General features: G+C 45.8%; 1 pseudogene; it reads right to left on the reverse strand.

Annotated features, from left to right (window-relative positions):
• Nucleotides 1–394: 394 nt before the first annotated feature.
• LOC120033269 lies at nt 395–27,266 on the reverse strand (annotated as a pseudogene).

Below are 27,266 nucleotides of genomic sequence, written 5' to 3' on the forward strand. Positions count from 1 at the left end.
ACTTTCCCTTTCTTACTTTCAAAATCTGAATATTTTGTTGACCTGGAATCATTATTTGATCCTGAGATAGCTAGAGATACAACTGTTGATATGAAAAATACATTTCCATCAAACTTCAAGGAGGAGACTCAAATAATGAAAAATGTATGGTAATATTTACAGTAAAGATATTGGCTTACCTTTGGAACACTTCCAGCAGATGAGACAGGCCACGACACATGGATGAATAGCCAATCGAACAGAAGCCAAGCCACCAATCACAGCACCAGCTATTAGGGGGACAATAGAAACATGCAAATACAGTAACAGTTGGAGATGGTCAGACGGACAAAAACATATTTTGTTGATGTCACCATATCTGCTTATACTATCTATTTTGTTAAGCTGTGGCCTTTCAGTCGTTGCTGTTGTAGGTCTGTGTCTTCTCACTGACTGGGTTTCTGGCCTTACAGCTGTAGCTGTCTGACTCTGGGGATGTGGTGTTGTAGTGCTGTCCACTCTGCTCCTGGCTCCACATCTCCCCCTGGTGGTCAGGCCAAGACCAACAGCGGACCCTTGGCACTGCAGCGAATAGTTGGCACGGTATCGTTCAATTCACAGGTGACTTCAGGTTGTGATACTGTGTCTGTGGATGGAAATGGAGTATGTAGCGGAGAACACGTGGTGGTGCACACACACTCTCACTTTCGCTCGCTCTTTCTTTACAATCTGTTTGTGTTCTCTGTTTCTCTCTTTTAATCTCTATTAGGCTGCGTTTAAAAACAGGTTTTGTTGGAGTTACAGGAAGAAGTGATTGTGGGTTTAGGGACTGTAAATCCAGGAGAGAGACAAAGACAAAGTAGGGAAACATGCTTGTGAAGCACACACACACGCACGCACACACACACACACACACACACACACACACACACACACACACACACACACACACACACACACACACACACACACACACACACACACACACACACACACACACACACACAGCAATACCGCAAGCAAAGGAACCAACATGCACACAGACACACATACCGTACACACATACACACACGCTTACTGATAAGATAGTGTATATGTCTTGTCAAGCAGTATGCTGTTGAACTCCATATAATAAACTCCATTGTCTGATTTCATCAAGCCGGTGATTCTCAGCTCTCCAGTAGCCTGGTCCAGGGTTGTGCCGCTTTCGAAGCCACCATAGGTGTACAGACCAAAATCCTTGTCCAAGTCTGCTGCCTTGTTCTTCCCATGCTTCCATAGGATGCATGTGATGGGGTCAGGTATAGTGGAGTCAAAACAAGAAACTCTCCCACTTTTCTGTGGAGCTGTTAATCTGGAAAACCAGACATCATACAGGTGAAAGTGAACTAGTGGCTTGTGTCCAGGTTAGAGGTTAACACTCTAAATGGGCCTACATAGCCATTGAACGTGATACATATTAATTAACCACAATAACCATAATAACAGTTGTCAATTTACATCAAATCAAATTTATTTATATAGCCCTTCGTACATCAGCTGATATCTCAAAGTGCTGTACAGAAACCCAGCCTAAAACCCCAAACAGCAAGCAATGCAGGTGTAGAAGCACGGTGGCTAGGAAAAACTCCCTAGAAATGCCAAAATCTAGGAAGAAACCTAGAGAGGAACCAGGCTATGAGGGGTGGCCAGTCCTCTTCTGGCTGTGCCGGGTGGAGATTATAACAGAACATGGCCAAGATGTTCAAATGTTCATAAATGACCAGCATGGTCAAATAATAATAATCACAGTAGTTGTTGAGGGTGCAGCACCTCAGGAGTAAATGTCAGTTGGCTTTTCATAGCTGATCATTAAGAGTATCTCTACCGCTCCTGCGGTCTCTAGAGAGTTGAAAACAGCAGGTCTGGGACAGGTAGCACGTCCGGTGAACAGGTCAGGGTTCCATAGCCGCAGGCAGAACAGTTGAAACTGGAACAGCAGCACGGCCAGGTGGACTGGGGACAGCAAGGAGTCATCATGTCAGGTCGTCCTGAGGCATGGTCCTAGGGCTCAGGTCTTCCGAGAGAGAGAGAGAGAAAGAGAGAATTAGAGAGAGCATACTTAAATTCACACAGGACACCGGATAAGACAGGAGAAGTACTCCAGATATAACAAACTGACCCTAGCCCCCTGACACATAAACTAATGCAGCATAAATACTAGAGGCTGAGACAGGAGGGGTCAGGAGACACTGTGGCCCCATCCGATGATACCCCCGGACAGGGCCAAACAGGAAGGATATAACCCCACCCACTTTGCCAAGGCACAGCCCCCACACCACTAGAGGGATACCTTCAACCACCAACTTACCATCCTGAGACAAGGCCGAGTATAGCCCACAAAGATCTCCGCCACGGCACAACCCAAGGGGGGGGGCGCCAACCCAGACAAGAAGATCACGTCAGTGACTCAACCCACTCAACCCACTCAGCACCCCTCCTGGAGACGGCATGAAAGAGCACCAGTAAGCCAGTGACTCAGCCCCTGTAATAGGGTTAGAGGCAGAGAATCCCAGTGGAGAGAGGGGAACCGGCCAGGCAGAGACAGCAAGGGCAGTTCGTTGCTCCAGAGCATTTCCGTTCACCTTCACACTCCTGGGCCAGACTACACTCAATCATAGGACCTACTGAAGAGATGAGTCTTCAATAAAGACTTAAAGGTTGAGACCGAGTCTGCGTCTCTCACATGGGTAGGCAGACCATTCCATAAAAATGGAGATCTATAGGAGAAAGCCCTGCCTCCAGCTGTTTGCTTAGAAATTCTAGGAACAATTAGGAGGCCTGCGTCTTGTGACCGTAGCGTACGTGTGGGTATGTACGGCAGGACCAACTCGGAAAGATAGGTAGGAGCAAGCCCATGTAACGCTTTGTAGGTTAACAGTAAAACCTTGAAATCAGCCCTTGCCTTAACAGGAAGCCAGTGTAGGGAGGCTAGCACTTGTAACGTCCTGACCAGAGTTCTTATGTGTTTTGCTTGTTTAGTGTTGGTCAGGACGTGAGCTGGGTGGGAATTCTATGTTGTGTGTCTAGTTCGTCTGTTTCTATGTTCAGCCTGATATGGTTCTCAATCAGAGACAGCTGTCAATCGTTGTCCCTGATTGAGAATCATATATAGGTGGCTTGTTTTGTGTTGGGGATTGTGGGTGGTTATTTCCTGTCTCTGTGTTTGTGTTCTGCACCAGCTAGGACTGTGACGGTATGTTCTTTTGTTATTTTGTATAGTGTATTGTTTTGTGTTGATTAAATTCATTATGGAAAATTACCAAGCTGCGTATTGGTCCTCTGATCCTTCTCGCCTCTCCTCGTCTGAGGAGGAGGACGACTTAGACTGCCGTTACAGAACCACCCACCAAACAAGGATCAAGCAGCGTGGCAACGGGCAGCAGCGACAGCAGCAGCGGTACCAGGAGGAATGGTCATGGGAGCAAATATTTAACGGAGAAGGACCCTGGGCTAAGGTTGGAGAATATCGCCGCTCTCGGGAAGAGATGGAGGCAGCTAAAGCCCAGGAGCGGTGGTCTGAGGAGGCAGCACGGAAGCGGGGCTGGAAGCCCGTGAAGAAACCCAAAAAATTTCTTGGGGGGGGGGGGCTAAAGGGTAGTGTGGCGAGGGCAACCTGCGCCCACTTCCCATGCTTACCGTGGAGAGCAGGAGTACGGGTAGACACCGTGTTATGCGGAAGAGCGCACGGTGTCTCCTGTACGGGTGCATAGCCCGGTGCGGGTTATTCCACCTCCCCGCACTGGGCGGGCTAGATTGAGCATTGAGCCAAGTGCCATGAAGCCGGCTCTACATATCTGGCCTCCAGTACGTCTCCTCGGGCCGGTGTACATGGCACCAGCCTTACGCATGGTGTCCCCGGTTCGCCAACACAGCCCAGTGCGGGTTATTCCACCTCCCCGCACTGGACGGGCTACGGGGAGCATGCAACCAGGTAAGGTTGGGCAGGCTCAGTGCTCAAGGGAGCCAGTACGCCTGCACGGTCCGGTATATCCGGCGCTACTTTCCCGCCCCAGCCCAGTACCACCAGTGCCTACACCACGCACCAGGCTTCCAGTGCGTCTCCAGAGCCCTGTTCCTCCTCCACGCACTCTCCCTGTGGTGCGTGTCTCCAGCTCAGTACCTCCAGTTCCGGCACCACGCACCACGCACCAAGCCTCCTGTGCGTCTCCAGAGCCCTGTACGCACTGTTCCTTCTCCCCGCACTCGCCCTGAGGTGCATGCCCTCAGCCCGGTACCTCCAGTTCCGGTACCACGCACCAGGCCTATAGTGCGCATCGAGAGTCCAGTGTGCCCTGTTCCTGCTCCCTGCACTAGCCTTGAGGTGCGTGTCTCCAGTCCGGTACCACCAGTTCCGGCACCACGCACCAGGCCTACTGTGCGTCTCAGCAAGTCAGAGTCGGCCGTCTGCCCAACGCCGCCTGTACTGCTCGTCTGCCCAGCGCCGTCTGAGCTGCCTGCACTGCTCGTCTCCCCAGCGCCGTCTGAGCTGCCTGCACTGCTCGTCTGCCCAGCACCGTCTGAGCTGCCTGTCTGCCCAGCGCCGTCTGAGCCATCCGTCTGCCCAGCGCCGTCTGAGCCATCCGTCTGCCCAGCGCCGTCTGAGCCATCCGTCTGCCCAGCGCCGTCTGAGCCATCTGTCTGCCCAGTGCCGTCTGAGCCATCCGTCTGCCCAGCGCCGTCTGAGCCATCCGTCTGCCCAGCGCCGTCTGAGCCATCCGTCTGCCCAGCGCCGTCTGAGCCATCCGTCTGCCCAGCGCCGTCTGAGCCATCTGTCTGCCCAGCGCCATCTGAGCCATCCGTCTGCCACGAGCCATTAGAGCCGCCCGTCTGTCCCGAGCCATTAGAGCCGTCCGTCAGTCAGGAGCCGCTAGAGCCGTCCGTCAGTCAGGAGCTGCCAGAGCCGCCAGCCAGTCAGGAGCTGCCAGAGCCGCCAGCCAGTCAGGAGCTGCCAGAGCCGCCAGCCAGTCAGGAGCTGCCAGAGCCGCCAGCCAGTCATGAGCTGTCCTCCAGTCATGAGGTGTCCTCCAGTCATGAGCTGCCCTCCAGTCATGAGCTGCCCTCCAGTCATGAGCTGCCCTCCAGTCATGAGCTGCCCTCCAGTCATGAGCTGCCTTCCAGTCATGAGCTGCCTTCCAGTCATGAGCTGCCTTTCAGTCATGAGCTGCCTTCCAGTCATGAGCTGCCCTCCAGTCATGAGCTGCCCTCCAGTCATGAGCTGCCCTCCAGTCATGAGCTGCCCTACAGTCATGAGCTGCCCTCCAGTCATGAGCTGCCACTCAGTCATGAGCTGCCACTCAGTCATGAGCTGCCACTCAGTCCGGAGCTGCCACTCAGTCCGGAGCTGCCACTCAGTCCGGAGCTGCCATTCAGTCCGGAGCTGCCATTCGTCCTGAGCTGCCTCTCTGTCCGGAGTTGCCCCTCTGTCCTGAGCTACCTTTCTGTCCTGAGCTACCTCTCTGTCCTGAGCTACCTCTCTGTCCTGAGCTACCTCTCTGTCCTGAGCTACCTCTCTGTCCTGAGCTACCTCCTAAATCATGTGGGGGCCTTGGGGAGGATTCTTAGACCAAGGTCGTGGGCGAGGGTCGCCACTCAAAGGACGCTAAGGAGGGGGACAAAGACAGTGGTGGAGTGGTGTCCTCGTCCACCGCCGGAGCCGCCACCGCGGACAGATGCCCACCCAGACCCTCCCCTTGAGTTTTAGGGGTGCGTTCGGAGTCCGCACCTCAGGGGGGGGGTACTGTAACGTCCTGACCAGAGTTCTTATGTGTTTTGCTTGTTTAGTGTTGGTCAGGACGTGAGCTGGGTGGGAATTCTATGTTGTGTGTCTAGTTCGTCTGTTTCTATGTTCAGCCTGATATGGTTCTCAATCAGAGACAGCTGTCAATCGTTGTCCCTGATTGAGAATCATATATAGGTGGCTTGTTTTGTGTTGGGGATTGTGGGTGGTTATTTCCTGTCTCTGTGTTTGTGTTCTGCACCAGCTAGGACTGTGACGGTATGTTCTTTTGTTATTTTGTATAGTGTATTGTTTTGTGTTGATTAAATTCATTATGGAAAATTACCACGCTGCGTATTGGTCCTCTGATCCTTCTCGCCTCTCCTCGTCTGAGGAGGAGGACGACTTAGACTGCCGTTACAGCACTGGAGTAATATGATCACATTTTTTGGTTCTAGTCAGGATTCTAGCAGCCGTATTTAGCACTAACTGAAGTTTATTTAGTGCTTTATCCGGGTAGCCGGAAAGTAGAGCATTGCAGTAGTCTAACCTAGAAGTAACAAAAGCATGGATACATTTTTCTGCATCATTTTTGGACAGAAAATTTCAGATTTTTGCAATGTTACGTAGATGGAAAAAAGCTGTCCTTGAAACAGTCTTGATATGGTCATCAAAAGAGAGATCAGGGTCCAGAGTAACACAGAGGTCCTTCACAGTTTTATTTGAGACGACTGTACAACCATCAAGATGAATTGTCAGATTCAACAGAAGATCCATTTGTTTCTTGGGACCTAGAACAAGCATCTCTGTTTTGTCCGAGTTTAAAAGTAGACAGTTTTCAGCCATCCACTTCCTTATGTCTGAAACACAGGCTTCTAGCGAGGGCAATTTTGGAGCTTCACCATGTTTCATTGAAATGTACAGCTGTGTGTCATCCGCATAGCAGTGAAAGTTAACATTATGTTTTCGAATGACATCCCCAAGAGGTAAAATATATAGTGAAAACAATAGTGGTCCTAAAACGGAACCTTGAGGAACACCGAAATGTACAGTTGATTTGTCAGAGGACAAACCATTCACAGAGACAAACTGATATCTTTCCGACAGATAAGATCTAAACCAGGCCAGAACTTGTCCGCGTAGACCAATTTGGGTTTCCAATCTCTCCAAAAGAATGTGGTGATCGATGGTATCAAAGGCAGCACTAAGGTCTAGTAGCACGAGGACAGATGCAGAGCCTCGGTCTGACGCCATTAAAAGGTCATTTACCACCTTCACAAGTGCAGTCTCAGTGCTATGATGGGGTCTAATACCAGACTGAAGCGTTTCGTATACATTGTTTGTCTTCAGGAAGGCAGTGAGTTGCTGCGCAACAGCTTTTTCTAAAATTTTTGAGAGGAACGGAAGATTCGATATAGGCCGATAGTTTTTTATATTTTCTGGGTCAAGGTTTGGCTTTTTCAAGAGAGGCTTTATTACTGCCACTTTTAGTATGCAGCTTGAAGGTTTAGAGGCCATGATTATTTTCATCATTGTGTCAAGAGATATAATACTAAAACACTTAAGAGTCTCTCTTGATCCTAGGTCCTGGCAGAGTTGTGCAGACTCAGGACAGCTGAGCTTTGGAGGAATACGCAGATTTAAAGAGGAGTCCGTAATTTGCTTTCTAATGATCATGATCTTTTCCTCAAAGAAGTTCATGAATTTATTACTGCTGAAGTGAAAGCCATCCTCACTTGGGGAATGCTGCTTTTTAGTTAGCTTTGCGACAGTATCAAAAATACATTTTGGATTGTTCTTATTTTCCTCAATTAAGTTGGAAAAATAGGATGATCGAGCAGCAGTGAGGGCTCTTCGATACTGCACGGTACTGTATTTCCAACCTAGTCGGAAAACTTCCAGTTTGGTGTGGCGCCATTTCCGTTCCAATTTTCTGGAAGCTTGCTTCAGAGCTCGGGTATTTTCTGTATACCAGGGAGCTAGTTTCTTATGACAAATGTTTTTAGTTTTTAGGGGTGCAACTGCATCTAGGGTATTGCGCAAGGTTAAATTGAGTTCCTCAGTTAGGTGGTTAACTGATTTTTGTCCTCTGACGTCCTTGGGTAGGCAGAAGGAGTCTGGAAGGGCATCAAGGAATATTTCTGTTGTCTGAGAATTTATAGCACGACTTTTGATGCTCCTTGGTTGGCGTCTGAGCAGATTATTTGTTGCGATTGCAAACGTAATAAAATGGTGGTCCGATAGTCCAGGATTATGAGGAAAAACATTAAGATCTACAACATTTATTCCATGGGACAAAACTAGGTCCAGAGTTATGACTGTGGCAGTGAGTAGGTCCAGAGACATGTTGGACAAAACCCACTGAGTCGATGATGCCTTTTGGAGCGGGTCTGTGGACTTTTCCAGGAATGGAGGAGGTCTTTATCCTAGTGAGATTGCTAAGGCGAACACCGCCATGTTTAGTTTTGCCCAACCTAGGTCGAGGCACAGACACAGTCTCAATGGGGATAGCTGAGCTGACTACACTGACTATGCTAGTGGCAGACTCCACTAAGCTGGCATGTTGGCTAACAGGCTGCAGCCTGGCCTGCACCCTATTTCATTGTGGAACTAGAGGAGTTAGAGCCCTGTCTATGTTGGTAGATAAGATGAGAGCACCCCACCAGCTAGGATGGAGTCCGTCACTCCTCAGCAGGCCAGGCTTGGTCCTGTTTGTGGGTGAGTCCCAGAAAGAGGGCCAATTATCTACAAATTCTATCTTTTGGGAGGGGCAGAAAACAGTTTTCAACCAGCGATTGAGTTGTGAGACTCTGCTGTAGAGCTCATCACTCCCCCTAACTGGGAGGGGGCCAGAGACAATTACTCGATGCCGACACATCTTTCTAGCTGATTTACACGCTGAAGCTATGTTGCGCTGGTGACCTCTGACTGTTTCATCCTAACATCGTTGGTGCCGACGTGGATAACAATATCTCTATACTCTCTACACTCGCCAGTTTTAGCTTTAGACAGCACCATCTTCAGATTAGCCTTAACGTCAGTAGCCCTGCCCTCTGGTAAACAGTGTATGATCGCTGGATGATTTGTTTTAAGTCTAATACTGCGGGTAATGGAGTCGCCAATGACTAGGGTTTTCAATTTGTCAGAGCTAATGGTGGGAAGCTTCGACCCCTCAGACCCCGTAACGGGAGGAGTAGAGACAAGAGAAGGCTCGGGCCTCAGACTGACTCGCTGCTTAATGGGGAAAACCGGTTGAAAGTTTCTTTCGGCTGAATGAGCGACACCGGTTGAGCATTCCTACAGCATTTCCTTCCAGAAGCCATGAGAAAATTGTCCGGCTGCGGGGACTGTGCGAAGGGATTTATACTACTATCTGTACTTACTGGTGGCACAGACGCTTTTTCATCCTTTCCTACACTGAAATGACCCTTGCCTAACGATTGTGTCTGAAGCTGGGCTTGCAGCACGGCTATCCTCGCCGTAAGGCGATTGTTCTCTTGTATATTATGAGTACAGCGACTGCAATTAGAAGGCACCATGTTAATGTTACTACTTAGCTCCGGCTGTTGAAGGTGCTGACGAACCATGTCCAGATAAAGCGTCCGGGGTGAAAAAGTTGAATGAAAAAAAAAAAGTTGAGGGAAAAACTAAAAATATAAACGGTAATTAAAAAGTAAAAACCGTAACGTTGTCAGGTAGCAAAGTAAGGTTGGCGACAAAACGCACAGCAACACGTCTGCAAGTTGCAAGTTCAAGAGGAAGTGACGAACATGTACTTTTAAACGTGTCATGTAATTCGTATGTGGGAATTATGTTATGTGTGGTTTATGTACAGCCCATTAAAATAAACTGATGCCAAAATAAAGGGGATAAGTGAGGGTTACCACATACAGTTTAAGCTGTTAAAATCTCTCTGCTTGCCATTACAATAGTCCTATAATATGTCATCATTGGGAGGCAGAAGTGGAAACCCAAGGGTTGAGGAGTAACTGATTACAACGTAACCTACCCAACGCTGGAAACCCCCTATTTCTTATGCTAAAGCCACCCACACACACACACACACACAGCTAAAATGTACCATCATTATATGGACCTGCAAATAGGCCTTCTGCAGTCACATATTACAGTTATGGGGTGCGGTCGATATTGAAAACGTAGCCTACTTGTGCGAACATGGCTTATTATTTACAAGCAGTTTTCAAACATGATGTTTTATTGACTTGTGATATCCTTGTTTGTAATCAGCACACATAACAGACCAGTAAGTTGTAGTAAACACGAGTGTATCTTTAAAAGAAGAGTTTTTCGCCACCCAAACAACAGCCTGTGCAACAGAATAACCAACCTGATGAAACTGCGCAGAGTATCGTTTCCGTGAAAAAGACGCTCAAAAGTGAGCCTTTTCTTAGAAGTAATTGTGCTAGTTTGTTTGCATCTACAGACAACAAAACAGTTGTGTAGTATGTTGACTCACTGTGGCTATGTCTTTAGCCTGCCTACCTAGCAGACATGACATGATGTAAAAGACAAACTTCAACTTGCCTGTTGAGCCACTCGATTGAAAACAATATGTTGGATTTAAAATCAAATCAAATTTTAATATCTAACAATTTCACAACATATACCAATACACACAAATCTAAGTAAAGGAACGTAATTAGAATATATAAATATATGGATGAGTAATGTCAGAGCGGCATAGACTAAAATACAGTAGAATAGTATAGAATAGAGTATATACATATGAGATGAGTAATGCAAGATATGTAAACATTATTAAAGTGACTAGTGTTCCATTTATTAAAGTGGCCAGTGGTTACAAGTCTATGAATATAGGCAGCAGCCTCTATGTTCTAGCGATGGCTATTTAGCAGTCGGCCTTGAGATTGATGGCCTTGAGATTGGAAAACAGCTTCTATCTCTCAGTCCCAGCTTTGATCCACCTGTACTGACCTCGCCTTCTGGACGATAGAGGGGTGAACAGGCAGTGGCTTAGGTGGTTGATGTCCTTGATGATCTTTTTGGCCGTCCTGTGACGTCGGGTGCTGTACTTGTCCTGGAGGGCAGGTAGTTTGACGCCGGTGATTCGTTGGGCATACCGCACCATCCTCTACTGAGCCCTGCGGTGGCGGGTGGTGCAGTTGCCGTACCGAGTGGTGATACAGCCTGACAGGATGCTCTCAATTGTGCATCTGTAAAAGTTTGTGAGGGTTTTAGGTGCCAAGCCAAATTTCTTCAGCCTCCTGAGGTCCCGTCGATGTGGATGGGGGTGTGCTCCCTCTGCTATTTCCTGAAGTCCACGATCATCTCCTTTGTTTTGTTGATGTTGAGTGAGATGTTATTTTCCTGGCACCACACTTCCAGAGCCCTCACTTCCAGAGCCCTCTGTAGGCAGTCTCGTCATTGTTGGTAATCAAGCCCACTACTTTTGTGTCGTCTGCAAACTTGATGATTGATTTGGAGCTGTGCTTGGCCACGCAGTCATGGGTGAACAGGGAGTACAGGAGGGGGCTTAGCATGCACCCATGTGGGGCCCCATGTCGAGGATCAGTGAAGTGGAGGTGTTATTTCCGACCTTCACCACCTGGGGGCAGCCTGTCAGAAAGTCCAGGACCCAGTTGCACAGAGCGGTGTTCAGACCCAGGGCCTCAAGCTTAATGTTGAGCTTGGAAGGTGTTGAATGCTGAGCTATAAATGAACAGCATTCTTACACATGTATTCCTCTTGTCCAGATGGGATAGAGCAGTGTGCAGTGTGATGGCGATTGCATCGTCTGTAGATCTATTGGGGCGGTAAGCAAATTGAAGTGGGTCTAGGGTGACAGGTAAAGTGGAGGTGATATGATCCTGGACTAGTCTCTCAAAGCACTTCATGATGACAGAAGTAAGTGCTACGGGTCGATAGTCATTTAGTTCAGTTACCTTCGCTTTCTTGGGTACAGGAACAATGTTGGCCATCTTTAAGCATGTAGGCACAGCAGACTGGGATAGGGAGAGATTGAATATGTCCGTAACACACCAGCCACCTGGTATGTGCATGCTCTGAGGAGGCGGCTAGGGACGCTGTCTGGGTCGGCCGCCTTGCGGGGGTTAACACTCTTAATGTCTTACTCACGTTGGCCACAGAGAAGGAGAGCCCACAGTCCTTGGTAGCAGGCTGCGTCGTTGGCACTGTGTTATCTTCAAAGCGGGCTAAGAAGGTGTTTAGCTTATCCAGAAGCAAGACGTTGGTGTCCACGACATGGCTGGTTTTCTTTTTGTAGTCTGTGATTGTCTGTAGACCCTGCCACATACGTCTCGTGTCTGAGCTGTTGAATTGTGACTCCACTTTGTCTCTATACTGACGTTTTGCCTGTTTGATTGCCTTGCAGAGGGAATAGCTACATTGTTTGTATTCTGCCATATTCCCAGTCATGGTTAAATGCGGTAGTTCACGCTTTCAGTTTTGCACGAATGCTGCCATCTAGCCACGGTTTCTGGTTAGGGTTGGTTTTAATAGTCACAGTGGGTACAACATCTCCTATACACTTCCTGATAAACTCAGTCACCGTATCAGTGTATACGTCTATTTTCTGACGTTAACGGAAAATATCCCAGTCCGCGTGATCAGAACAATCTTGAAGCGTGTTCCGATTGGTCAGACCAGCGTTGAATAGTCCTCAGCATAGGTATTTCCTTTTTGAGTTCTGCCTATAGGAAGGGTGGAGCAAAATGGAGTCGTTGTCAGATTTGCCAAAAGGAGGGTGGTGGAGGGTCTTGAAGGCCTCCCGGAAGTTGGAGTAACAGTGGTTGAGGGTCTTAGCAGCGTGAGTACTACAGTCAATGTGTTGATTGAATTTATCCATCCTTTTCCTCACATTTGTTTAGTTACAATCCTCAGCTATAATAAATGCAGCCTCAGGATATGTGGTTTCCAGTTTGCATAAAGTCCAGTGAAGTTCTTTGAGGGACGTCGTGGTATCGGCTTGAGGGGAGATATACACGGCCGTGACTATAACCAAAGAAAATTCTCTTGGGAGAGAAATGGACGGATTTGATGGTGAGGTATTGTAGGTCAGGTGAAGAAAAGGACTTGAGTTCCTGTGTGTTATCACAATTACACCATGATTCGTTGATCATGAAACATACACACCTTCCATTCTTCTTGCCGGAGAAACATTTATTCCTGTCTGCGTGATGTACTGAGAACCCGTCTGGCTGGACCAACTTAGACAGTGTATCCCGAGAGAGCCATGTTTCCGTGAAACAGAGTATGTTACAATCCCTGATGTCTCTCTGGAAAGATACTCTCGCCTGAGCTCGTCAACTTTATTATCCAGAGACTGAACATCAGCGAGTAATATACTCGGAAGTGGAGGGTGGTGTGCGCGCCTCCTAATTCGGACGAGAAGACTACTCAGAGTACCTCTCCTTCGCCGGAGTTGTTTTGGGTCGGCTTCTGGAATCAGTTCAATTGCCCTGGGGGGTGCGACCAAAGTCGTATTCCTGGTCTGTCACGTTCCTGACCTGTTTTCCTTTGTTTTGTATTTATTTTAGTTGGTCAGGGCGTGAGTTGGGTGGGTTGTCTATGGTTGATTTTCTATGTTGGGATTTTGTGTTCGGCCTGGTATGATTCTCAATCAGAGACAGCTGTCAATCGTTGTCCCTGATTGAGAATCATACTTAGGCAGCCAGGGTTTCACTTGTGTTTTGTGGGTGTTTGTTCCTGTGGAGGTGTTGTTGCCACACAGGACGGTTTCGGTTTTGTCACGTTGGTTGTTTTTGTATTTTGAAGTGTTTTGTTGATTTTCATTAAAAGAATGAACACTAACCACTCTGCGTTTTGGTCCCCACCTTCTGTCAGCGAGGACAGCCGTAACATGGTCGTGATGCTGGGAGTGCTGGTGAGTTACCGCCGCTCTAATTTCCAATAGTTCTTCCCGCCTGTATGTAATAACACAAAAAAATATCTGGGCTAACAATCTATGAAATAATACATAAAAAAATGAAATACTGCAAAGTTTCCTAAGAGCTGGAAGTGAAGCAGGACTCTTTGTCGGCGCCATCTCTCCCTTTCCTCCGCTGTTTGGATGTTAAATGACGAGACAGTCATTGATGCGAGTAACCAGTCTTGTTCAGCACATTGCAATACATGCACGTTAAATAAATAAATACATCCGGGGTATATCAAGCACACTGGGAAAAAAACACTGTTGCAGTAATTAACATTTACCAACAGATGGCATCAACGAGCCATCTTACATCCATAACATCTGTTGACACGGACCAAAATGGACACCATCTTCCAGTTGATGGCGAAACTCGAGTTGCACGGTATTATTTCTGCACAAATTCATGTTGTTACTCCTATATGACCAGAGAAAGTGAACCACACCTTGGTTATCTGTAAAGGTTTCTCCCCACAGTTGATGGTCTCATATATGGCTTTGTAGGCCTCCCTGCGCTTTGGAGACACTGAAAACCAGTTATAAGTCTCTCGTACCAAGTACTCCACACTACGGGGGATGGTGTCATTGGAAGCATGACTTACAGCAAGCTGCAGTGGCACACACAGCTAATAAGAACCAGATATTTAAGGCCACACTCCTCCCTCAGCACTTTATGGACCCCATTGTTAATCCCCGTCATAACAGAGGCATTGTCAGTCCCTATCCCCAGGAGTTTCTCTTTTTGAAGACAACACTTCTCGAGGAAAGCCACAAGAGCACAGACTATAGATTTGGCATCTCCTCCCTCCAACTCAACAAGCCCCAGAAATGTTGATACAATTGTCTGCTTGGTGTCACTAAAGTACCTTATTACAACCCCCAGGTACTTAGAAACACTTACATCCGTGGACTCATCGAGGAGGAGGCTGAAACGCTGGTCACCCACATCTGTGACCAACTTTTTCAGAAAGTATGGTGCTAGAACACCATTAATCATTTCTGTGCACTTTGAAGTGGGTACCAGCAGCGGAGTCTGAGAAAGCAGCTCTACATGCTTCTCCAATGTGATCACATGCCAGCATGGAACAGTGTTCAGCGATAGCTAATGCCATGGTGGCCTCAGCCTTTTTTGCAGAGTCAATTTTTTTAACCATAAATGGCAGCTTGTTTTGGGTGGATAAGGCTTATAAGGCTTTGCCCTTGTGAGCGCTGCGTTAATCAAATCCGGTATCAGGATAAATAAAAAGCAAGGTCTGCTAACTTTCTTTAATTAACGCAAACAATAAATGGCAAATGCAATTTTCGTATATACGGGTTCACTGTATCACCGCGCAGGGTAGATCAGAGAACTGGCAGGAAGTACGTAAACAGCTGTTCTTATACCGTGATGACGTAGTTCCAACGCGTCTGTTGGCCTATCACAGTAGAGGCTGAGCGTGGTTTAAACTTTGCTCAGCCTATCGCCGGTACTCAGACTGGTCCCGTTCTCTCAGATGTCCGCATCTGGTCGTTGGGTAGATTAGATCCGTCTTGTGCCGCTCCCGATGCTCTACACTCAAACAGTTCCTAATATGGTATTGTGTCCTACCCTCCCTGGTTGGCCTGGAGATATGCATCCCTCCCCTCTCCAGATTGACCACAGCTTTTATAGCCTGTCACTCTGTTGATCAGTCTTTACACACATACACACACACACACATCTGTATTGTTTGTGTGTGTGTGTAACAAAACAATTTTCATCTTCAAACAATATGGTAGCGGGCTATAGTGCATAAACATAAATCCTAACACCCTTTGAGTATGTTTTTGAGTTGTCATGTGTTTTAAATCACTAAGTTTGGCGTAGAAATCAGCCTTACAATACAGGCAGTATGCCCGTGTATCATCTCCAATAAACGGCTTCAACCAGCCTTTGAATTCAGGGTTTGATTCCCACTCCTTTCTGTATTTTTGAGTGTACAGTTTAGAGTGAGACATGAGCTAGCAAGCTAGATGTTTAGCTTATGTCACAGAGAGGGACACACAGTGGACAAGGTGAGTAGGTGACTGGGGCTGTGTGAGTCAATTGCAGTGATTTATTTTTGTGCCGTGATTTATTTTAGACAAAACATTTTACATTTACATCCCGCCCTGAATGTAAGCCAGCGGCGGCTTCACGCACGTGCGATTCATTTGCAGTCTGGACGCGGAGGGGTGAACATCTCCTGCTCTGACTGCAGCTGGGAGGGACTGCTGCGTGAGGACTGGGCCGCCTGTGAGTGCTTTGGGAAGGGGGTGGGGCCCACGGCAGCACCCGCTGCTCGTTGAGAAGAGTAAGAACGATACGTGCTTTCACATCAGTCTCCAATAACACCAGAAAAAGTCGCTAGTCGATTTTTGGGAAAATGTGTCGCTAGAGGGGTCTGAATACTCGCTAAATATAGTGACAAAGTTGCTAAGTTGGCAACACTGCCTGCCAGTGACACACTGGCGTCAGTCGTTACCATGGAAATTTAAAATGGCACAGACCATAGCTCAAATAAACCTTGTCGGCAATCAAAATACTAAATATAGAAATGTTTTTGTGTTAAATGCACATGTGTAGTATTAGTGGATTGAAAAAATCTCTGCTTAGATTTACTTCCTAAAATGTTTCCATTCCCCTTTAAGAATGAAAAGAATGCTAAGTGGCAGAATTCCAATCGAATTGCACTGTTTCTTACCATCAAGTGTCATTGACTTACACAGCGACTTCCTTATGAAAGTAATTAACAGAATTCAAATAAAATAGCAATCAATCTATGTTCTTGTGATATTCTGAGATATGCAGATGAGCATCTAACTTCTAATGCTACTTCTGCTTCATGACGTCTTAAATTAGCTGGAGGACTTGCCTGTGGTTTGATTGTCTCCATCACTGGATTTAACTGAAGAGAGTGTTACGAATCCCTTTGGCCCGACAGTCTAGGGGGGATGGTAACGAGACCCGTAACATAACTCAGGCAAATTATAGTGAAAACGTAACAGTGAGAACAAATAACCACAACAACTTAAATCTACCGTCAAACTCAGGGTTTATTAGTAAACACACGGTAATGGGGGGGGGGGGGGGGGGGGGCAGGAAAAGGGGCTGAGCTGGACCCAAGGAAAGAAACAATAAGCAACCAAAAACACCCCTAAGCTAGACTAGCCTACTTCACCAACAGCTAACTAACTAACCAAAAATACAGTGGGTGGTCCGCCCAGTTCTAACTAGTGTATTTAACAAAGTTTACCTACGGGTAGTGTATGCCCATGGGCGACCTGTCTGGTTACTCCCTTTTCCCACCATCAATCAAACACCATAACCAAAAACAATACTCACAGGTGGGGACAAAGTGACATGTATTATAAACCTCACAAGAGATCTACAAACATATGGCATTTACAGAGAGATTGCTACACAAAGAGATCGAGCTCCAGAGAAAACAACTGACAGGGTTTTTAAACCAAGGGAAAGGGAATGTGATTGGGTAAGGGAAAAAGAGAAAAGGAAAAGGAGCAGGTGTCTTCGATTAGCGACTGATTGATGACTGATTGGGGAATGATGATTGCCACCTGTGAGTAGGGGAGAAGGAGAAAATAAATACACAGGATACACACAGAATACTTGTATCCGTAACAAGAGAATAGATAAGTTTAGCATTCTCAAACATCTTTGTTGTGACAATTTTGAATGATGATGGGAGAAGTCTCTTGGACCTAGACTTGGCGCTTCGGTACCGCTTGCCGTGCAGTAGCAGAGAGAACAGTCTATGACTAGGGGGGCTGGAGTCTTTGACAATTTTTAGGGCCTTCCTCTGACACCGCCTGGTATAGAGGTCCTGGATGGCATGAAGCTTGGCCCCAGTGATGTCCTGGGTCGTTCGCACTACCCTCTGTAGTGCCTTGCGGTCGGAGGCCGAGCAGTTGCCATACCAGGCAGTGATGCAACCAGTCAGGATGCTCTTGATGGTGCAGCTGTAGAACCTTTTGGCAATCTGAGGACCCATGCCAAATCTTTTCGGTCTCCTGAGGGGGAATAGGTTTTGTTGTGCCCTCTTCACGACTGTCGTGTTGTGCTTGGACCATGTTAGTTTGTTGGTGATGTGGACACCAAGGAACTTGAAGCTCTCAACCTGTCCACAACAGCCCCGTCAATGAGAATGGGGGCGTGCTGGGTCCTCCTTTTCCTGTAGTCCACAATCATCTCCTTTGTCTTGATTACGTTGAGGGAGAGGTTGTTGTCCTGGCACCACACGGGCAGGTCTCTGACCTCCTCCCTATAGGCTGTCTTGTTGTTGTCGGTGATCAGGCCTACCACTGTTGTGTCATCGGCAAACTTAATGATGGTGTTGGAGTCGTGCCTGGCCGTGCAGTCATGAGTGAACAGGGAGTACAGGAGGCGACTGAGCACGCACCCCTGAGGGGCCCCTGTGTTGAGGATCAACGTGGCGGATGTGTTGTTACCTACCCTTACCACCCGTGGGCGGCCCGTCAGGAAGTCCAGGATCCAGTTGCAGAGGGAGGTGTTTAGTCCCAGGGTCCTTAGCTTATTGATAAGCATTGAGGGTACTATGATGTTGAACGCTGAGCTGTAGTCAATGAATAGCATTCTCACATAGGTGTTCCTTTTGTCCAGGTGGGAAAGGGCAGTGTGGAGTGCAATAGAGATTGCATCATCTGTGCATCTGTTAGGGCTGTATGCAAATTGGAGTGGGTCTAGGGTTTCTGGGATAATGGTGTTGATGAAAAGCCATGACCAGCCTTTCAAAGCACTTCATGGCTACAGACGTGAGTGCTACGGGTCGGTAGTCATTTAGATAGGTTACCTTAGTGTTCTTGGGCACAAGGACTATGGTGGTCTGCTTAAAACATGTTGGTATTACAGACTCAGACAGGGAGAGGTTGAAGATGTCAGTGAAGACACTTGCCAGTTTGTCAGCGCATGCTTGCAGTGCGCGTCCTGGTAATCCGTCTGGCTCTGCGGCCTTGTGAATGTTGACCTTTTTTAAAGGTCTTACTAACATCGGCTGCGGAAAGCGTCATCGCACAGTCGTCTGGAACAGCTGGTGCTCTCATGCATGTTTCAGTGTTATTTGCCTCGAAGCGAGCGTATAAATAGTTTAGCTCGTCTGGTAGGCTTGTGTCACTGGGCAGCTCTTGGCTGTGCTTCCCTTAGTAGTCTATAATGGTTTGCAAGCCCTGCCACATCCGAAGAGCATCGGAGCCGGTGTAGTACGATTCGATCTTAGTCCTGTGTTGACACTTTGCCTGTGTGATGGTTCGTCGGAGGGCATAGCGGTATTTCTTTTAAGCTTCCGGGTTAGAGTCTCGCTCCTAAAAAGCGGAAGCTCTAGCCTTTAGCTCAGTGCAGATGTTGTCTGTAATCCATGGCTTCTGATTGGGATATGTACGTACGGTCACTGTGGGGACGACGGCATCGATGCACTTATTGATGAAGCCAATGACTGATGTGGTGTACTCCTCAAAGCCATAGGAAGAATCCCGGAACATATTCCAGGCTGTGCTAGCAAAACAGTCCTGTAGTTTAGCATCTGCTTCATCTGACCACTTTTGTATTGACCGAGTCACTGGTGCTTCCTGCTTTCATTTTTGCTTGTAAGCAGGAATCAGGAGGATAGAATTATGGTCAGATTTGCCAAATGGAGGGCGAGGGAGAGCTTTGTATGCGTCTCTGTGTGTGGAGTAAAGGTGGTCTAGAGTTTTTTTTTCCGTCTGGTTGCACATTTAACATGCTGATAGAAATTTGGTATAACAGATGTAAGTTTCCCTGCATTAAAGTCCCCGGCCACTAGGAACGCCGCCTCTGGATGAGCATTTTCCTGTTTCCTTATGGTGGAATACAACTGCTCATTGAGTGCGGTTTTAGTGCCAGCATCGGTCTGTGGTGGTATGTAGACAGCTATGAAAAATACAGATGAAAACTCTCTAGGAAGATTGTGTGGTCTACAGCTTATCATGAGATACTCTACCTCAGGCGAGCAACACCTTGAGACTTCCTTAGATATCGTGCACCAGCTGTTGTTTACATATATGCATAGTCCGCCACCCCTTGTCTTACCAGACACCGCTGTTCTATCCTGCCGATACAGCCACACAGTGAAGCATAAGGTATTAACGTTTTTAATGTCCCGTTGGTAGTTTAATCTTCCTCGTAGGTCGTTGATTTTATTTTCCAATAATTGCACGTTAGCTAGTTGAATGGAAGCAGGGGGGTTTATTCGATCGCCTACGAATTCTCAGAAGGCAGCCTGACCTCCGTCCTATTTTTCTCCATCGTCTCTTCACGCAAATGATGGGGATTTGGGCCTGTTCGCAGTATGTCGTTCACGTTGGGCTCGTTAAAGGGAAAAAAAGCTTCTGCCAGTTTGTGGTGAGAATTCGCTGTTCTGATGTCCAGAAGTTATTTTCGGTCATAAGAGACGGTAGCAGCATCATTATGTACAAAGTAAGTTAAAAAAATAAGTTACAAACAATGCAAAAAAACGAACATAAAAACACAATCGGTTAGGAGTAGGTAAAATATCCGCTATCTTCTCCGGCGCCGTCTTGATGATACAGTAGATCTACTGTATCATCAAGACGGCGCCGGAGAAGATAGCGGATGTTTTTGCGTGAAGAGAGGGGTAGGTAACCCTGTTCCTGGAGTACTGCAGGATTTTGTTCCAACTAGGCACCACACCAGACCAACTGAGCTAATTGATCAGTTCAGTGATTGCCTAAATTCAGGTTTGCCTACCCCTGCAATAGATGAATGCTTTAAGCTATAAGCTCTTAAAGACACAAAACCTGCAAAGGTCTTGAGACATTCTGAAACAAGCCACATCTCCAAACTGGTAACAGTAATATCAAACAAAACAAGATGGAAACAGTTCTCAGAAATGAAAATGTTCTGATTGACAACCCTGGAGCAGATCAAGTAAAGCAGAAGATTGTGAAATAATTGGCTTTTCAACAGTACAAACTAGCAAGGGGCGACAGTGACAATCTTTATCCACAGTGTTACCTCTATGGGCAACATTTTGACAGTGAAAAAATGCATAGATAAACCAAAACCAAGCAGGTTATTTCAAATACTTGTCACAAGTACATCATTTAAAGCACATCTTCCTTGCAGATGCCAACCTTATAATACACATTTTATATTTGCCAGCCCACACACTGCTAACTTTAAACTCACATTAGTAATCACCTTCTCATACGGTATGTAAATGTCACTAAAACATGTTCTTCAAATAAATGCCACCACAAATAATATGAGAAACACATTCCTGGCAACATCCCCACATATCTGCATTGTCAAAATGTCCCCATAGAAGTACCATGTAAAAGGTGTGTTAGTGTTACTACCTGTGTTAGTGGGCTGATTGTTATTACTCTGATTCATGGAGTAATCTCCAGAAGACTTCTCCCCTACAGTGTGTGGTATCCCGGGAGGTCTACCTCGGGGGTTGGGGATAGAGGAGAGGTATGTGCTGCGACTTTGGCTCCCTCTGCTGGGAGTACACGGGCTGGGCACCCCCACATGTGTAACAGTATAACTTTAGTCCTTCCCCTCGCGCGAACCAGGGACTCTCTGCACACATCAACAACAGTCACCCACGAAACATCGTTACCCATCGCTCCACAAAGGCTGCGGCCCTTGCTGAGCAAGGGGAAACACTACTTCAAGGTCTCAGAGCAAGTGACATCATCGATTGAAAGGCTATTAGCGCGCACCACCGCTAACTAGATAGCCATTTCACATCAGTTACATTCACCCCCCTTTCGACCTCCTCCTTTTCCGCAGCAACCAGTGATCTGGGTCACGGCACCAATGTAACAGTATAACTTTTGTCCGTCCCCTCGCCCCAAACCGGGCGCGAACCAGGGACCTTCTGCACACATCAACAACAGTCACCCACGAAGCATCGTTACCCATCGCTCCACAAAGGCAGAGCAAGGGGAAACACTACTTCAAGGTCTCAGAGCAAGTGACGTCATCGATTGAAAGGCTATTAGCGCGCACCACCGCTAACTAGATAGCCATTTCACATCGGTTACACATGCATGGCCCCAAGTAGAGGTAATTAGGTGAAACCAGCCGTGGAGGCCACATAATAGGAGCACATAATAGGAGAACAGAGAGACCGACATAGAGCAGAAGCTGAGAAAAAGGACCGAGCCAGCCCTACGTGATTTTATTTTATTGCCTAGTAAAGTCGTGTTTGCTGACTATAACCTCCCTGTCTCTGTGTTAATCTCTGCACGCTCAACCCAACACCCATGATTTACCACAAGTGCTATAAACTGTATTCATGGCAACCCCAGAAAGAACCCCTGAAGCTCCATGGTTGGCAACCGGAACATCCCCTACAGTGTGATAAACAGTATCCGGGGAAACAGAAATCTGATCGCTGACTGCATCCCTAAAGTTACACCATCCATCAACATTGTTTACAGCAAACAGAGTAAAAGACGTTCCTTGCGTAAGGTTATGATGAGAACTTGGAAATATTCTGGGTGGTAGGACTACAGCTATGCACTCTCTCTCTCTCGCACACATACACTTAGATTAAAACAGGCTTCTGGATTTCTGGGATGGAACAAAAACAACACTACTGTCCTGTGCTGTGAGGAAGCATGTGTGCAGTGCATGGAAGGTTGTGAATATAGTGAAGTACATGAATAATGTTGTGTTTGTATTACTTTGGGGACCCTGTTAGCAGGTTGAATATGGATCAGAGTCAATTTAGGGCAAAACTTACAATAAATTCCACCACAAAACATTTTTTTAAAGTTGATCCGGGTGTCTTGGGGATATCCTGAAATGAAAAAGACACACAAATGTTAGACTTTATTAAGACACTTAAAGCGTTTAAATGAAATTCACATTGTCTAACATTTTGGTGAGGCAGTGAGTATGAAGAGTTGAACCAGGAAGAGCCAGACAATCATCATACCTTTTATTTTCTTCCACACCAACCAAATCTGGAAGTAATTTTTTTAATATTTTATCACTTCTTAAAGTACAAGTCTGCATTAATTTTCCGTCAGCTATGGAGAATGACTTTACCCACAATTACATGTTTAAGCTGCAATAACAAGACATCATGTCTGACAGCACCAATAAACAACCTGCATACAGTACCTGCACATCTGAACACTACTGTAAATTTCAGGTACAACAGGTATAGCTCACTGTTGTTGCTGCTGTTATGTCAATCTGTGCTTCACAACTATGTACATGTACAGTACTCTGTTACTGTAGATGTGCTGTTCTTACTTATTCATTAGGCAGACAAGTGTTAATATTGCAGTGACAATGAAAGGAACAACAGCACCGATAGTGGAAGGCTCTGAAATTATATATTTTTTTATTGATACTTTGACAGGAGTTAATCAGGAATTCAACATAGTGCAGCATTCAAAATGTCCTACAACTCTAGCAGTGTTACTAACATATCAATACATAAGACTGTAACACACTTATGAGTGTCCACTCACCTGGGCCAAACACCTCTCCAACTGGCTAGCTGACTTCCCCTTCCCCACTAACAGCGTTATTCAGCTTGCAGATGTACTTGTAACCATTGGTTGATTTGCCAGTGTCGCTCTTAGAGACATTCAGCTGTTTGTCTAAGTCCTCCCACGCCCCCTCTCCCACTTTCCAGCTGTATGTGACGGGTTCAGCATCAGTGGTGTCACCTTCACAGGTCAGAGTGGAGGAGGTTTGGTTGGCGTTACAGGAAGAAGTGATTGTGGGTTTGGGGACTGCCTCTGTAAATAGAGGAAAGACACAAGAATAATTTAGGAAAATGCTTGAGGTAGTGTTGCACGGTATACGGAATCTTAAAGTACTTGTTCAATACTAGAACATGAAAAATGATTCGGCACTAGAATTTGTGTTACTTTCGGTGCTGCAGATGTCCCCCTTAACCGCGCACGGTGCCTGCTCCACTTAGCCTGCATTGGGGGTCTGTGCTGCATCATGTTGGCTCTCTATGCATGCTGCACAGAAGTTAACACACTTGAATAGTAGGACAAGGCATGTAGAAATGTTGAAACTGTTAATTACTGTTTGTAAAACAATGTCCATACATACAGGCTAGAACACTTCACAATGTAAGAAGATACCGGTAGCTTCCAGCTTTGTAAACTTTCCTTGCTAGCTTACAGCTGAAGCTAAGATCAATTCACTACTCTAGTACTTTGTTTGTGATAATATGCTAAATATGGTGATTTCAAAGCTGATTGCCACCAAAACTTGACTCGTTCACTTAAAAATCTGTTTCTCTCTCGCACATCACTCCCAAAAATGATCTATTGCCTCAGCAAGCTGAATGTGTGTGTGAATAGGGCTCCGATGGGCCGCCTCCTGAATGACATCATTATTGGTTAAAGAGACACTTGTCTAAAATAAGGTCCCTCTATGCAAATGTTGTTGATCAGTTCAATAAAATAAGTCCCAAATGGAAGGGAAACAGATTGATTGTCAACTGTAGTCCCATGAAATCAGCCAAAACAAGCTCAATAACAATGCATGTACACACTCCTATTGATTATGCATTCACCTGTATTGTGAATAGGCCAAGCCTAAATAGCATTCTCAATAGAGATTTACCATTCAAATAAATGATTACCATTGGTAAAAATCAAATCAAATTGATTGTATGATTGATATATTAATGCATACATGGCTGTCTCTGAAAAATGTTGATGTAAAAATGTTCTAATGTAATGATATTGAACTCAAAAGATGCCCAATGATTGAACAAAGCAAGAGCTGAGTTTACCTGTCTGTATCAAGTGCCATTCTGTGAATATGCCTTCTTTTTTTGATGTGGTATCGTTTTAGTATCGAGTATCATGATACTAAACCTGGTATCGAAGTCAACATTCTGGTATCGTGACAACACTATTGTGAGGCACTACATAACCTGCAGTTTCGTGCACGTCACGCGCACACATGCACATACCACAGGAGGTTGGTGGCACCTTAATTGGGAAGGTCGGGCTTGTGGTAACGGCTACAGTGGAATTGTATCAAATAGATCAAACACATGGTTTCCGGGTGTTAGATGCCATAGCATTTGCTCCGTTCCGGCCATTATCATTAGCCGTCCTCCCCTCAGCAGCCTCCTGTCACACATAGTACAAACACATGAACACAAACACACATGTACACATACAGTCCCGTGAAAAAGTACTTGCCCCCTTTCTGATTCTCTATTTTTTTATATTCTTTTGACACTGAATGTTTTTAGATCTTCAACCAAAATATAAAATTAGAAAGGGAACCAAAGCAAACAAGTAACACAACATATGGATACTTATTTAATTGATTTAATAAACAAAGTTTGCAACACTCAATGCCCCTGTGTGAAAAAAGTAATTGCCTTTACACTCAATAACTGGTTGTGCCACCTTTAGCTGCAATGACTCCAACCAAATGCTTCTTGTAATTGTTGATCAGTGTCTCACATTGCTGTGGAGGAATTTTGGCCTATTTTTCCATGGAGAACTGCCTTAACTCAGCAAAATTTGAGGGTTTTGGTGCATTAATTCCTAGTTTCAGATCCTTGCACAACATCTGTTGGGCTTAGGTCTGGACTAGGCCATTCCAAAATGTTTATATTTGTTGCTTTTCAGCCATTCTGATGTGGACTTGCTTGTGTGTTTTGGATCATTGTTTTACTGCATGACCCAGCTGCATTTCAGCTTCAGCTCACGGACAGATGGCCTGACATTCTCCTTCAGAATGGTCTGATACAGAGCAGAATTCATGGTTCTTTCAATGATGGCAAGTCGTCAAAGTGCTGAGACAGCAAAGCATCCTCAAACCATCACACTACCACCACCAAATGTTGTGGAAGGACCTGAAACGAGCAGCTCATGCGCCAAAACCCTCAAGTATCCACATGTTGTTTTATTTGTTCACTCAGGTTTCCTTTATCTAATATTATGTTTTGGTTGAAGATCAAAAAATATTCAGTGTAAAAAAATGTTAAAATAGAGCAAATCAGAAAGGGGGCAAATACTTTTTCACAGCACTATATACACACAAACACACACATATAACAAGGTACTGATGACAGACAGTTTATATGTCTTGTAAACAGTGGCGATCTTGGTGGGGCAAAAAAATATATAAAATGGTAGATGCATGCCAGCAAAGCCACTACACAACACAACACTAACAAATACATTAATTGCACTATAACAGTGACAAACGGTGCCCAACAGCAGGGCTTTCTTTTCAACATCATGGAGTGAATCCTTACCACTGTTACACCTGGCTATCAGCGGAGCCTTGTCTGACAGCAAAACAGTTCATTCAGCCTCATTTACTGCATTTTTAAATAACATAGCTGATATGGCTGACTTGCTTAAACAAATGTGGTTTCTACTGACAATTTAGATGTACAAACTATGGCATAAGGGAACGATGAGTGGATAAAAGGCAGTCCGTAATTTTGATGAAGACATTAATGAGCGAACTAAGATGGACGTAGTCAATATAACTATTTGTTCAGCACTGTCACGTCTACTCCTGCTCCTCCCCTCTGGTGTTCGTCGTCGCCAGAATACTAACCATCGGTCCTGGGAATCATCATTAAGCGCACCTGCAGATCCTTATGATTCACACCAGGACGCCATTATCTTCCTTATTACCTCCCCTTTATCTGTCCCTCCCTTACGTTCATTCCTCAGTCGGTATTGTTCCTGTGTTTATGCATTATCGCCACTGTTTCGCTGTCTCGTTTCATATTTGTTGTTTTATTAAACGTTTCACCTGCTTCTCGACTCACAGCGTCATCCTACAAGCACTTTTGAAATGTACAGCGACAGAATTCAGAACATGGTTGTTCTTACAATATTCTCCCTGTACACCAAGTCAGAATCATATAATAAATAAAGGGGACATATAAGCAGACAATGAAAGTTCTTAAAATATTAAATGATGACATTTCTCTAAAACAGGCTATAGGCTATATGTGCACCACCAAGTCAGAACATTAGGCTGTTATGAAGGGGAAAGGGACTAAATTATTAAGGTGAGGCACGTGGGCTACTAACAGGTTAATATTCAACAGTTTGCAAACTGGTATGTGACACGTATTAACACCAAAATAACATGCAAAACTTTTTTTTATAGCTAAACGGGGCTCTGCTGTTAAACTCCACAGAATAAACTCCACTGCCTATTTGCATCAATCCACTGATTCTCAGCTCTCCAGTAGTCTGGTCTAGGGTTGTACGCTCTTTGAAGGCAGCATAGATGTCCAGACCACCAAAATCCTTGTTCTTCCCATGCTTCCATATGATGCTTGTGATGAGGTCAGTCACTGTGGACTTGTCCTACATCAACACGAGCTCACCCCCCACCTTAAGATTAAGCTGATCTGGAAAAACAGACATTCCAAACATATAAAAGAGTATTGATGTATTCAAATTAGAAGCCAGGGTAACACTTTATTTTAAAGGGTATACATGTTACTCCATTGGCATTAAAAATTACAGTATTAACTTTCTGAGCTGCCCACTTTGCCCAGAATCTGCCCACTCACTGCCACTGGAGTTAACTGAGGGTATCAT

Source organism: Salvelinus namaycush, chromosome 40 (genome assembly GCF_016432855.1).
Source record: "Salvelinus namaycush isolate Seneca chromosome 40, SaNama_1.0, whole genome shotgun sequence".
Taxonomy (NCBI): Eukaryota; Metazoa; Chordata; class Actinopteri; order Salmoniformes; family Salmonidae; genus Salvelinus; species Salvelinus namaycush.